This window comes from Macaca thibetana, chromosome 14, assembly GCF_024542745.1.
Source record: "Macaca thibetana thibetana isolate TM-01 chromosome 14, ASM2454274v1, whole genome shotgun sequence".
Classification (NCBI taxonomy): domain Eukaryota; kingdom Metazoa; phylum Chordata; class Mammalia; order Primates; family Cercopithecidae; genus Macaca; species Macaca thibetana.
In genome coordinates, this window is record NC_065591.1 from 2079849 (window position 1) to 2094478 (window position 14630).

Sequence of the window (14630 nt, forward strand, 5' to 3'; positions counted from 1 at the left end):
CACAGACACACAGAGCCACACACAGATAAACACACATACATACCGTGCACAAACAGCAGGGATGCACAGCCCCACACGGGCACGCACAGGTGCACAGAGATGCATGAGCACACACAGACACACAAATCAGGAGCACGCACAGGCACGCAGAGACGTGCCCATCCTCTCACAGCCACACGCACCCACAGCCACAGACACACCCATGGGGACCCAGCAACACCCGCCCTCCCAGCACAGCTGCCTGCCCACAGGGACACCACTCCCAATGCCCAGCACCGATGTCCCGGCACCAACGCCCGGCAAACATCCTCAGCGGTGCCCACCCAGGCCAGCAGGCTCAGACAGACACCGCTGCCGCAGCGAGTGTGCCTACAGTCCCGTCTGCTGGGATAAGGAGACCTACGGGTGTGGATGCACCACCTGCTGCCCACTGCCTGCTGCAGGGGGCCAGGACCTCTGAGCCTGGCTGAGTTGGGCACCCACCTCCCATGCCCAGGGGGTGCTGCAGGACTGTGGCCAGACCAAGCCTTCCCAAGGTACCCCTTGGGGTCAGAGCAGCTTCCCAGGACAGCCCCTATGCCTGGGAGGCTCTCTGTGGGCTCCCCCTATTCCAAGGCCCTTTGGACCCAGCCTTGGAACCTTCACAATCCCCTGTGCAAGGAGGACACATGGTAATGAGGAAGGTGCCTGGAGCTGCCCAGCCTGCAGCGTGCTGCCAGCGCCTCCCTGGGTCCCCATCCCCTGTGCCCACTGGGTCCCTATACCAGCCTCTGCTCTGCCTGGCCCCTACACCCTCGGCTCCACCTGACTCCTACACAGGCTGTGCAACCATTCCCAGCCACAGAGATTGGCTGCAAGTTCTCACGGCTGCCCCTCCTCAGTGACTCGTTCTCAGGCAAACAGAAGGTTGTGCCCCAGCCCAGGGGCAGCCCACACCAGGAGTGACCACCCAGGAATATGAAACCCAGTCCTCTTGCCTCAAAGCCCAGCCTACCACAGTACAATGTATGCCCCAGAGCTCCCTGAGGCTGTCTGCTGCTAAGACACCCTCTTGCTTGCCTGTGTTCTCAGGCTCTTCTCTTCCTAGGAGAACATCCCTCCCCTAACAAATCCCACGCATGAGAAACCCCACTGCAGATTCCGCTTCAGGGGAACAGGCCTAAGACAGTTGGTGCCAGGCATGGCACTGGGAAGCTGAACCCAGGTGTGGACTCTGTGATCAGCTCTCTCACTGACCAGGGCAAGGAGGAACCCCTCATGGGGGTGAGCAGGGGAGGAGTGGGCAGAGCCCCTGGCAGGCTAGAGCAGAACACTGTGGGATCACACACACCTGGTGCCATGTCCCCAGCACTTGAGAACTATGAGGAAGCCTTAACCAAAGAGTGGTGGAACGGGCAGCGTTTGCTGAGAGCCACCAAGGTCCTGAAGGAAGAAAACCCCAAATTCAGATCTACAAATTCACAATTCAAGACCCAGTGTGAGAGTCCTAATGAGGTCACTGGTGTGGGCTTTTGTCTTCGTCTGTTTGTGTTGCTATAAAGGAATACCTGAGACTAGGTAATTGATAAAGAAAAGAGGTTTATTTGGCTCATGGTTCTGCAGGCTGTACAGGAAGCACAGCACCTGCATCGGCTGCTGGGGAGGGCCTCAGCCTGCATCCACGCATGGCAGGAGGGTGAGAGCTGGTGTGCAGAGACCACTTGGTAAGAGAGGAACCAAGAGAGAGGGAAGGTGCTGGGCTCTTCTTAACAATCAGTGCTCATGGGAACTCAAAGTGAGAACTTTGTTATTCACCCTCCTCCAGGGAGGGTATTAATCCACTCACGAGGAATCCATCCCCATGACCACAACAGCTCGCACCAGGCCCCCACCTCCAACAATGGGCATCAAATTTCAACATGAGGTTGGGGGACAAGCATCCAAACTATAGCATTCCCCCCTAGTCCCCCCAAATTTATGTCCTTCTCACATGCAAAATACAATCATCCCATCTCAGGAGTCCCCTAAAGTTTTAGCTTGTTCCTGCATCCATTTAAAAGTCCAAAGTGCAAAGTCTCATCTAAGACTCAAAGCAAGTTTCTTTCAGGTATGAGCCTGTAAAATCAAAATCAAGTCATTTACTTCCAAGGTACAACGGTGGAACAGACATTGGGTAAACATTCCCCTTCCAAAAGTGAGAAATTGACCAAAAGGAAGGCAGAACAGGCCCCACACAAGCTTGAAACCCAGTAGAACAGACATTAAATCTTAAAGGTCCCAAATCTCTTTTGACTCCATGTCCCACATTCCACACTGGAAGGAAGGGTGGGCTCCCAGGACTCTGGGCAGCCCTGTCCGCATGGCTTTTCTGGGCCCAGCCCACGCGGCTGCTCTCACAGGTTGGAGTCCAATGCCTGGGACTTTTCCAGGCTGAGATTGCACACTGCCAGTGTCTCTGTAATTCTGGGGTCCCTATGGCAGCCCCATTCCCACAGTTCCACTAGAAGAATACCTCTGAAGGGCTCTATCCCTGCAGCAGGGTTCTGCCTGGGCACCCAGGCTTTCCAATACACCCTTTGAAATCTAAATGGAAGCGGCCAAGCCTCCAGTACTTTTCCATTCCGGATTCTTGCAGACTTAACAACACATGGAAGCCAGCAAGTCCCATGCCTCGTGCTCTGCAGAGCAGCTGTCCAAGCAGTATCTGAGGCCGTTTGGTCCATGGCTGGATCTGGAATGGCTGGAATGTGGGAAGCAGCAGTTCCAGTGGCACCCTGGAAGCCTCCAGCACTTTTGCATTCTGGATTCCTGCAGACTTAACAACACATGGAAGCCAGCAAGTCCCATGCCTCATGCTCTGCAGAGCGGCTGCCCAAGTGGTATCTGAGGCCTTTTGGGCCATGGCTGGATCTGGGGTGCCTGGGATGTGGGAAGCAGAATCCCAAGGTGGTCCACGGCAGTGACACCCTGGACCTGACCCTCCAAGTCACTCTGTTCTGCTAGGCTTCTGGGCCTGTGATGGGAAGGGTGGCCTCAAAGTCCTTTGAAATGCCTTCAGGGCCCTTTCCCTATTGTTGTGACTGTTAGCACTATGCCTTCTTTCAGTCATGCTAATCCCTCTAGCAAGCAGAGTCCCAAAGGACCTTGAATTCCTCTCCTGAAAACGTTCTTTGCTTCTCTACCACAGGCCAGGCTGAAAATTGTCCAAATTTTTATGCTCTACTTCCCTTTTTATTAGAAATTCTGCTTTTAGATCATTCCTTTGCTGTCGTATTGACTGTAAGTTGTTAAAAGTAGTCATGGTACTTCTGGAACACTCTGCTGCTTAGAAATTTCGTCCACGAAATACTCTGGGTCATCACTCTTAAGGTTAGCCTTCCACAAAGCCTTAAAGCATGTTCACGATGCAGTTGCAACCTTTGCTAGGGGTTAACAAGGGTGATCTTCGTTCTAGTCCCTAGTAAGTTCCTCATTTCTATCAGAGACCTCATCAGCATGGCCTCTATTGCCTACATGTCTATCAGCATTTTAGTCACAACCACTTAACCAATCTCTAAGAAGCTTAAAACTTTCCCTCATCTTCTTGTCTTCTTCTGAGCCCTCCAGACTCATTAAACCTCTGCCCATTACTCAGTTCCAAAGCCACTTCCACATTTTCAGGTATCTTTATAGCAACACCCCACTCTCAGTACCAATTTTCTCAGTCCACTTGTGTTACTATAAAGGCATACCTGAGACTGGGTAATTTATAAATAAAAGAGGTTTACTTGGTTCATGGTTCTGCAGGCTGTACAGGAAGCACGGTGCCTGCATCTGCTGCTGGTGAGGACCTCAGGCTGCTTCCACTCATGGTGGAAGGTGAGGCGGAGCCGGTGTGTGCAGAGACCATATGGCAAGAGAGCAAGCCAGAGAGATGGGAGGGAGGTGCCAGCCTCTTTGTAACAACCTGCTCTTAAGGGAACTAATAAAGTGAGACCTTATTTGCCCCTCTCTACTTGGGAGGGCATTGATCCATTCATGAGGGATCTGCTCCCAAGACCCAAACACCTCTCATTAGACCTCCACTTTCAACATTGGATCAAATTTCCACATGAGGTTTGGGGTGGACAAACATCCAAATTCTAACGGCTTTAATCCAACCTGACTGATGTCCTTGTGAGAAGAGGAGATTAGGGCTCAGACACACACAGGGGGAGGACCCTGTGAGGACACAGCCAGAGAGCAGCCATCTGCCAGCCAAGGGGAGAAGCCTCAGGAGGAACCAGCCCTGTGATACCTTGATCCTGGATTCCAGCCTCCAGGACTGAGGAGGATAAACTTCTGGTTATTAAGTCTACCCGTCTATGGTACTTAGTTATGGCAGCCATGGAAAGTGAATTCAGGCAGCAAAGAGGAAATGGCACCAGCTGGCCTAACCCACAGGCGTCTTTGAGAAGGGTAATAGAGCATCATGCTCCTAGAGGGGACAGGTGGGCAACCAACCAAGTGACCACTTAATATACAAACAAGGGGTCAAGACTGGATGACCTGAGGCTGAGATCGTTCTCTCAAATGCATTCCTGACCCGTTGACCATTTCCAGACCTCAGCCAGTTCTCAGACCCAGACTCATCAATGGAAACAGAAGCTGGGTCCCCATGAGGCAGGACCCTGAAACAGCATACCAAATGCAATCTGTGGTATGTCCTCAGTCCTTTCCCCAAGGGACTTACAGCCACTGAATCAGATCATCGCAGCTGATAACTGAGGGACACAACTATCTTTGCAGGCCTGTTGCATATGGAGTCTGCATAACACTCATAACACTGGTACTAGGGGCCCCAAGTGCCATCATGGGCCCCCCATTAAAGAAGCAGCATAGGGGAGTTGGGTAATAAGTGGAGTCCTGGCCCAGGTCTATCTCATGGGGTGGGCTATGTTCATGAACCCTTTTGAAGATTACTCCCCCAGTTCCTACACAAATAATCAACATGGACCCATAAGCAGGCAGACCCCTTCATCAGCTCCTTGACCTTTGAGGTAAGACCTATTATGGCAGGAAAGAACAAGTAGAAGTCCCTGAACCTGCCTTCACTCCAAAGCCAGAAAATCAGTCAAAACTGATGATACTCTCCAAGGCTTTTCATCCACTTCTGGCAGAGATGAAGTAACAGTAACTAGGTTTCCCCTCTCAGCCAAAATAATAAGCAAAAAGACTGAAGAAAAAAAAAGAAACACTGGTTTTCAAGAAAGGATATCGGGCAAGGAAGGACAGTGATCCCCAAGAGAAGAAAAAAAAAAAAAACAAAATGAGTCCTACAATTGCCTTGTCTTGCTTCCTTGAGAGAGTTTTTGGACTGCAACACAGGGAGGGAAATTGAGGCAGAGCCCAGTGAATCCAAGTTGAGGAAATGGAGTTGGGGGTTTGGGGAGACCAAGGTGGCTAGAGTTTGCAGGGCAGAGAAGAGAGTGGTACAAAGAGTGAACCCTAGAGATCTCCAGATGGTTCCCCCTGAAATATTCAGCAGGATATACTCATCACAGGCCTGGGAAGGAATGACTACAGCCTGGAAGGACCATCTATAAGGGGTCGGGGCTGCAGGACCCAGGACCTATGCAGAGCTGGGAGAAGAACCAGTTCCCACCAGCCAGACTGGAAAATGTCATGATTCACAGGGCATTGGGTAGGGTACCAATAAAAGGGTCTTGCCCCAGCAGTGGGGAATAATTAGCCCTGGATGTAGTAATGTTCCAGGCCTGCCTGACAAGTCATAAAAGCAAGATATGAAAGGAACAAGTTGTTCCAAAGTATCTTAACTGCATCCCAGAACAAAGCTCAGCCGTGTTCATAAGAATGCAGACGTATCCAGTATCCAACATGGTAAAATTCACAACATATGCAGCCAATAAAAAATTGTGAGATCTGCAAGGAAGCAAGAAAATACAACCCATAATGGGGAGAAAAATCAACCCATTGGACAAACCCAGAACAGACATGAATGTTAGAATTGGCAGCAAGGACATTAAAACAGTTACTGTAACTGCATTCCCTATGTACAAAGAGCTGAACAGAGATGTGGAGAGATGTGAAAAATATAAGAATGAACCAAATTGAGCTGTCAGTATAAACATAGCAATGTCTGAGATAAAAAATACACTGGATGAGATTGCTAAAGATATACCAATAGAAAATATTCCAAATGAAATGAAAAAAAACAATAATTTTTTAAAAATGCGAAGAGTATCACTGAGCTATGGGACAATTTCAAGTGGCCTATATACACGGAATTAGAGGGCCTGAAGGAAAGAATAGGGAGGGACAAAAAAATTTTGAAAAAAGAATGGGTTTTTATTTTCACCCAAAACATGTAAAGAGCTCCCATCCTTCCACAAGAAAAAGCAGAACAACCTGAAAATCACTAGCTTTCTCAGACTCATCAGAGACTTGAGATTGCAGAGCAAATCACTCTCCTGAAATCAGGGAAATGGGTAAGTCCAGAGAGTTGTGGCCAAGACTGGCTTACTGGGAATAGAAGCCACAGGAGACACAAACAGACACAGATGTTTAAATGGTAATTCTGATCAATTGCTGAGACAGGCTACCCTGAGAGTAAGAGATCCTGGGGGTGTGCAGTCTTGGGGGCTCCGTACTTTCATGGATTTTACCTCCAGGAACCATACCAGTTTCTCACTGTGAAGAGCCCAGAAAGAGCCCAGAAGAGCCTGGTAGGAGGCAGGTAGGGGACAAGGGTGAAGAGTAATCATGGAGAAACAGGCCTAGAGTAATTTCCACAACAAAGGACCACTCTCCTGGGGAAAGATGTTTCCAGAGCCTTATCCCACCTGGGTGAAGGGCATTTCCCCAACTCCAGCCCCTTCTAGCTCTCCTGTCACCTCCAAGTTGCAAAAGCTATGCCACTAGGAAATACTTGTGAAGGTTTCAGCCAGAGGCACAGGCTCACTATAAGACATTTAATTGGAAGATTATAGAACAGTATTCTCCCCAACATACCTGACTCCTTATCAGAATAATATAAACCCTCAGAGTAGAGGGCTGTTTACCTCAGTTTCTATTACCTGATAAACAAAAAATTTACAAGGCACACCAAAGGATAAGAAAAGGCACAGCTTCAAAAGACAAAACAAGTGACAGAACCAGACTCAGATATGACACAGACGTCAGAACTGAATCACATAGATAATTGAATATAATTATGATTAACACACTAAGAGCTCTAATGAAAAAAAAAGGACAAAATATAAGAAAAGATGGGTAATCAAGCAGAGATATGAAAATCCTAAGAAAGAATCAAAAGGAACTGCTAGAAATAAAAAAACATTTTAGTAGAAACAAAGAATGCCTTCAATGGGATTATCAATAGGCTAAGCATGGCTAAGGAAAGAATTGAGGAGCTTGAAGGCAGATCAATAGACACTTTCCAAACCGAAATGCAAAGGAAAAAAGAGGAATTGGAAAAAAGAAAAAAACAGAACAGAGCAACTAAAAACTGAGGCAAATTTTAAAAATGTAACATACTTGTAGTTAGAATACCAGAAAGAGAAGAAAAAGGGAATGGAGCAGAAGAGATGTTTGCAGTTATAATGGCTTAGAACTTGGCAAAGTTAATGACAGACATCAAACCACAGATGCAAGAAACTCAGAGAACACCAAGCAGAATTTTTTAAACATTAAAAAACCGTCAACTACACACAGACTTATTATATTCAATCTGAGAAGACCTAAGACAACAAGAATTCTTGAAAGACACAAAAGGAAAAATACCGCATTACCTAGAGAGAAATATGGGTAAGAATTACAATGACCTCTTGTCAGAAAACTTCAAGTAAGAAGACAGTAAGGTGAAATAATTTAAGTGTTGAAAGACATATACCACCAACCTAGAATTCTATATCCAGTTATATATATGTGTGTGCATATACACACATATATGTATGTATATGTGTATACATACATATATGTATGTATGTGTGTATACATATATATGTATATATGTGTGTATGTATATGTACATATTTACATATAATTTTTAAATTGTATAAAAATAATTTTTAAAGTCCTGAGAGGAACCAGGGCCACAAGTATGTTCAAAGTGTTGATGATAAATGTGTCCTGCAATTCACATTAACTCTCAGAGCTCTTAGGCTATCATTAAAAAAAATTTTTTTTCAGTCAGTCTCACTCCGTTGCCCAGGTTGGAGTGCAGTGGTGTGATCATAGCTCACTGCAGCCTTGACCTCCTGGACTTTGAAATCCTCCTGCTTCAGCCTCCCAAGTAGCTAGGACTATAGGTGTGCTGCACCACATCTGACAATGTTTTTATATTTTATTTCTGTAGAGACGGGGTCTCACTATGTTACCCTGGCTAGTCTTGAACTCTGGGGATGAAGTGATCCTCCTGCCTCAGCCTCCCAAAGCACTGAGATTATGGGTGTTAGTCATTGCATCCACCCTATATCCAGTGATACTGTCCTCCAAAAGTGAAGAGAAAGTAAAGACTTTTACAGACAAACAAAAATGGAAGGAATTTATCACCAGATCTGCCCTACAAGAAATGCTGGGATTACAGGTGTGAACCACCACACCCGAATGAAATGTTAAGATTTTTTTAGACAGAGGAAAATTATAGGTCAGAAACCTGAATCTGCATAAAGAGAAAAGGATCATCAGAGAAGGAATAAATGAAGGTAAAAGTAAGATCTTCTCTTATGCTAAATCAATCTAATGATAACTATTTGTTTAAAATAACATTAGTAAGAATGCATTGGGTTATTACAGCATATGGGTAAGTAAAATAAATGACAAGTGTTATAAGGGATGGGAGGAGGAATCGGGACTTGATATAGTTTGGTATTTGTCCCCTCCAAATTTCATGTTGAAATGTGATCCTCAATGTTGGAAGTTGGGCCTAGTGACAGGTGTTTGGGTCATGGGAGTGGATCCCTCATCAATGTTTTGGTGCCCTCCCTGCAGCAATAAGTTATGTGAAAGCTGGTTGCTTAAAAGGGTCTAGCACTTCTCTTGCTTCCTCTCTTGCCATATGACATGCCTGCTCCCTCTTTGCCTTCTGCCATGGGTAAAACCTTCCCGAGGCCTCACCAGAAGCAGATGATGACATCATGCTTCTTATACAGCCTGCAGAACTATTAAACCTCTTTTCTTTATCCATTACCCAATTTCAGGCATTCCTTTATAACAATGCAAAATGGACTAACACAGGACTAATCTGTTATAGGGTATCTGTGCTACTTGTGCTACTGATGAAGTGAAATGGTGTTATTTGGAGATGGGCTTAGGTTAATTTAAAATGTATATTGTAAATGCTAAGGTAATCACTGTTTATCTGTTTATCAACAGAAAAAAAACAGACAACCTCCAGAATGGGGGAGATATTCTCAAACTATGTATCTGGCAAAAGTCTAATATCCAGAATCTATAAGGAACTTAAACAATTCGACACGCAAAAAACAAATAACCCCATTAAAAAACGGGCAAAAGTCATGAACAAACACTTCTCAAAAGAAGACATACAAATGGCCAACAAACATGAAAAAATGCTCACCATCACTAATTACCAGAGAAATGTAAATCAAAACCATAATGAGATACCATCTCACATCAGTCAGAATGGCTATTTTTAAAAAGTCAAAAAATAACAGATAATGGCAAGGCTGCAAAGAAAAGGGAACACTTATATACTGTTGATGAAAATGTAAATTAGTTCAGCCACTATGGAAAGCAGTTTGAAGATTTCTTAAATAACTTAAAACAGAACTACCATCCCAGGCAACAATCCCATTACTGGTTGTATACCCCAAGGAAAACAAATCATTCTACCAAAAAGACACATGCATTCATATGTTCATTATAGCACTATTCACAACAGCAAAGGCATAGAATCAACTTAAGTGCCCATCAATGGTAGATTAGATAAAGAAAATGTGGTACATATACACTATGGAATACTACACAGCCATAAAAAGAACAAAATCATGTCCTTTGCAGCATGGACCCAACTGGAGGCCATTATCCTAAGTGAATTAATAGAAAACCAAATACTGCACGTTCTCACTTATAAGTGGTAGCTAAGCATTGGGTACACGTGGACATAAAGATGGGAACAACAGACACTGAGGACTACCAGAGAAGGGAGAGAAGGAGGGGGGTAAGGCCTTAAAAACTACCTATTGGATATTATGCTCACTACATGGGTGATGAGACCTTTTGAACCTCAGGTTCATGCAACATACCCATGTAACAAACCTGCACAGGCAACCCCTACATCTAAAACAAAATTGAAATTATGTTTAAAATGCACTATATAATGATAAAGGAACCAGACTTCCAAGAAGATACAACAATCCTTAATGTGTTTGTACCTAACAACAGAGCACCAATATACATGCAGCAAAAGCTGATAGACCTGCAAGGAGAGATAGACAAATTTACTGTTACAGTTGGAGACTTCAAGACACCACTGCCAGTAACTGACAGGTCAAGAAGGCAGAAAATAGACAAGGATAAAGTTGACCTGAACAGCAGTTATCGTCCAACTTGTTCTAATTGACATTTTTGACTACCTCATCCAACAACAGAATAATACACATTAATCTCTAGCTCATGTAGAACATTCATCGTGATAGACCACATTCTGGAATAAAACATACTTTAACTAATTGAAAAGAATAGAAATCGTATAAAGTGTTCTCAGGCAGCAGTGGAATTAAACTAGAAATAAAAAACAAAAAGCTGGCAAAAAAAAAATCCCCAAATATTTAGAAATTAAACAATACACCTCTAAATAATCCAAGTTGAAAAGAAGTCTCAAGAGAAATTTTAAAAACATTTTTAACTAAATGAAAATGAAAATACAGTATATCAAAAAATCTGTAGGATTCAGCAAAATCAATGCTGAATATAGCATTAACTGAATATTATTAGAAAGATAATCAGTAACCTAAGCTCCCACCTTAGGCCTAAAACAAGCAGAAGAAAAATTTAATAAAAATTAGAGGATAAATCAATGAAATTCAAAACAGAAAAAAAATCAACAGAAATAAAAGCTGGTGCTTTGAAAATATTAATAAAATTCATAAACCTCTAGCTAGGTTAGGTAAGAAAAAAAGAGAAAAGACACAAATAACCAATATCGGAAATGAAAAAGTGTCATCACTATTGATCCCATGGACTGTAAAAGCATAATAAAGAAACTCTATAATTAACTCTATACCCACACATTTCACATGGATGAAATGGACTAATTTCTGGAAAGACACAAATTACCAAAACTTACACAAGGTGAAATAAATAATCTGGATATCCCTGTATCTATTAAAGAAATTGAATTAATAATAGTAGCCTTCCTAAAAAGAAATTACCAGGCCCAAAGGGTTTTGGCAGTGAATTCTATTAAAAACTTACGGAAGAAGTCATACCAAATTCTTCCAAAAAGTCAAGGTGACAGATTTTCTAACTCATTCTCTGACGACAGCATTACCGTAATACCAAAACTCAGATAAAGATATTATGGGAAAGGAAAACTATAGACCAATAGCTCTCATGAATATAAATGCAAAGACCTAAAAATTAGCAAAGTGAATTGAATAATAAATAAAAAGAATTATGAAATACAACCAAATGGGATTTATTCTAGATATGCAAGATGGGTTCAGCATTTAAAAAGTGTGGACTGTAATCCACACATCAACAGACTAAAGAAAACAATATATAACCATATCAATTGAAGCAGAAAATTTATTTAGCATTTTTCTCCCTTTGGCTTCTTTCTGTTCCTTCTCTTCTTCCCCTTTCCTGTCTTCCTCTTCTCCACTACTCCTCTTCTCCTCTACTCCACTTTTTTGAAGGGGGAGGACATTAGCTCTCCAAGTATGTAAGAAGTGGCTGTAGCCACCATAGGTATATCCAGTTTCTGTGACAAGATTTTAGTGATCTTGTCCAAAGTATCTTACAAAGAACAACTGGAGTTAAAAAGAGTGAAGTCAGTAAGGTGGCAGAATAGAAGATTTCCACCATCATCCCTCCACAAAAGCATTGATGTTTCAACTACCTATAGATGAGAGTATCTTTGTGGAAGTCCAGGAGTCCAGTGGAGAAGTTCTAGCACTGTTATAGCAAAAAATCTAATAATAAATGCATTGAAGAGGGTAAAAGAACAGTTTGACTTTATCCACATCACCCTTTTTTCAAGGCAACATAGCTCAGTGACAAAAGAAATCTATTAGGTCCATGACCTTTCCACAGGGGAAAGTGAGTGAGCACCAGGCCACCCGCCCCCAGCCATATGGCTAACTGCCCAAAAGGCCCACTTTTTCTCACCCCACTCAGAACACTGAGGTGATCAGCACAGCTAAGTGGTTGCAAGAAGCTGGGAGAAGGTAAGAAAGGCCATAGATCCTACTAATTTATCTGCAGACTTCATCATAAACATATAATGTGGGAAAGGAAGAGGAACAATGTAGGTTTTGTATGGGACTTAAGCTATTATCAGCTTAAAATAGACTGTTTATGATGTTTAATGTAAGTCTCCTGATAACCACAAATCAAAAACCTATAGTAGGTACACAAAATCAAAACATACAATTACAGAAAATCATCAAATCACAAAGAAAGACAATAAGAAAGGAAGAAAACAAAAAGGGTGTATAAAACATCCAGAAAACAATTAACAAAGCAGCAATAGTAAGTCTTCACCTATTAATAATTACTTTAAATGTAAATGGATCAAATTCTACAATCAAAAGACATAGAATACCCAAAGTGTGGTGCACTTCTGTAGTCCCAGCTACTCAGGAGGCTAAGGCAGGAGGATTACTGAGCCCAAGATTTCAAGTCCAGTCTGGGAAACATAGTGAGATCTCATCCTTTAAATTAAAAAACAAAACAGAATGGCTGAATGTGTTTAAAAAGCATGATCCAAGTATACACTGCCTACGTGAGATTAACTTCAACTTTGAGGATATACATAGACCGAAAGTGATGGGAAGAAAAATGATATTTCATACAAATGGAAACCAAAAGAGAGCAGGGATAGCTGTACTTATATCAGACAAAATAGACTTTAAATCAAAAACTAACAAGAGAAAAAGATTATTACATAATGATAAAGTGGTCAATTTACCAAGAGAATATAACAATATTAAACATATATGCACCCAACATTGAAGCACCTAAGTATATAACTAGCTAAAAGGAGAAATAGACAGCAATGCAATGATAATAGTAGAAGAACTCAATATCCCACTTTCAACAATGGATAGATCACCCAGACAGAAATATCAGTATGGAAACAAGCATTGGACTTGAACTACACTTTAGACCAATGGACCTAACAGACATACACAGAACATTCCATTCAACAGCACCAGAATAAACATTCTTCTCAAGTATTCACAGAACATTCTCTAGGATAGATCATATGTTAGACCACAAAACAAACTTTAACAAATTTAAAATGACTGAAATTATATCAAGCATCTATTCCAACCATTTCCAGTTTCTAGTTTGGTATCAAACTAGAAATCAGTAACAGGGGGAAAAAATGGAAAAATCCACAAATATATGTAAATTAAACAGCACACACCTTAAAAACCAATGGGTCAAAGAAGAAATCAAAAGGGACACCAAAAATATCTCAGACACATGAAAATGGAAATACAACATATCAAAACTTATGAGATACTGCAAAAGCAGTTCTAAGAGAGAACTTTATAGTGATAAATGTCTGCATAAAGAAAAAGGAAAAACCTCAAATAAGCAGCTTAACTTTATACCTCAGAGAACTAGAAAAAGAAGGCTGGGTGCGGTGGCTCAAGCCTGTAATCCCAGCACTTTGGGAGGCCAAGTCGGGCGGATCACGAGGTCAGGAGATCAAGACCATCCTGGCTAACATGGTGAAACCCCGTCTCTACTAAAAAATACAAAAAACTAGCCGGGTGAGGTGGCGGGCACCTGTAGTCCCAGCTACTCGGGAGCTTGAGGCAGGAGAACGGCGTAAACCTGGAAGGCAGAGCTTGCAGTGAGCTGAGATCCGGCCACTGCACTCCAGCCTGGGAGACAGAGCGAGACTCCGTCTCAAAAAAATAAAAAAAGAAAAAAAAGAAAAAGAAAAAGAAAAAGAAGAGCAAGCTAAGCTGAAAGTTAGCAGAAGGAAGAAAACAACAAGCAGAGCTGGGAAAGATTAATGAAACTAAGAGTTGTTTTTTTGAAAAGATAACCAAAATTGATAAACATTTAGCCAGATGAAGAAAAAAAGAGATAAGACTAAAATAAATAAAAATGAAAAAGGAGACATTCAACAGATCCTACAGAAATACAAAGGATCATAATAGACCACTATGAGCAATTATATATTAACACACTGGATAATCTAGAAGAAACAGATGTATTCCTATAAACATACAATTAACTAAGAATGCATCGTAAAAAAATAGAAAATCTGAACAGACCAAGTAAGGAGATTGAATAAGTAATCAAAATCACATATCAAAGAAAAGCCCAGAACCTCATGGCTTCACTGGTAAATTCTACCAAATATTTTGAGAGGAACTAATAACAACTGTTCTCAAACTCTTCCAAAAAACTGAATTTCTGGAATACTCCCAAATTCATTTTATAAAGCAAGTATTACCCTGATA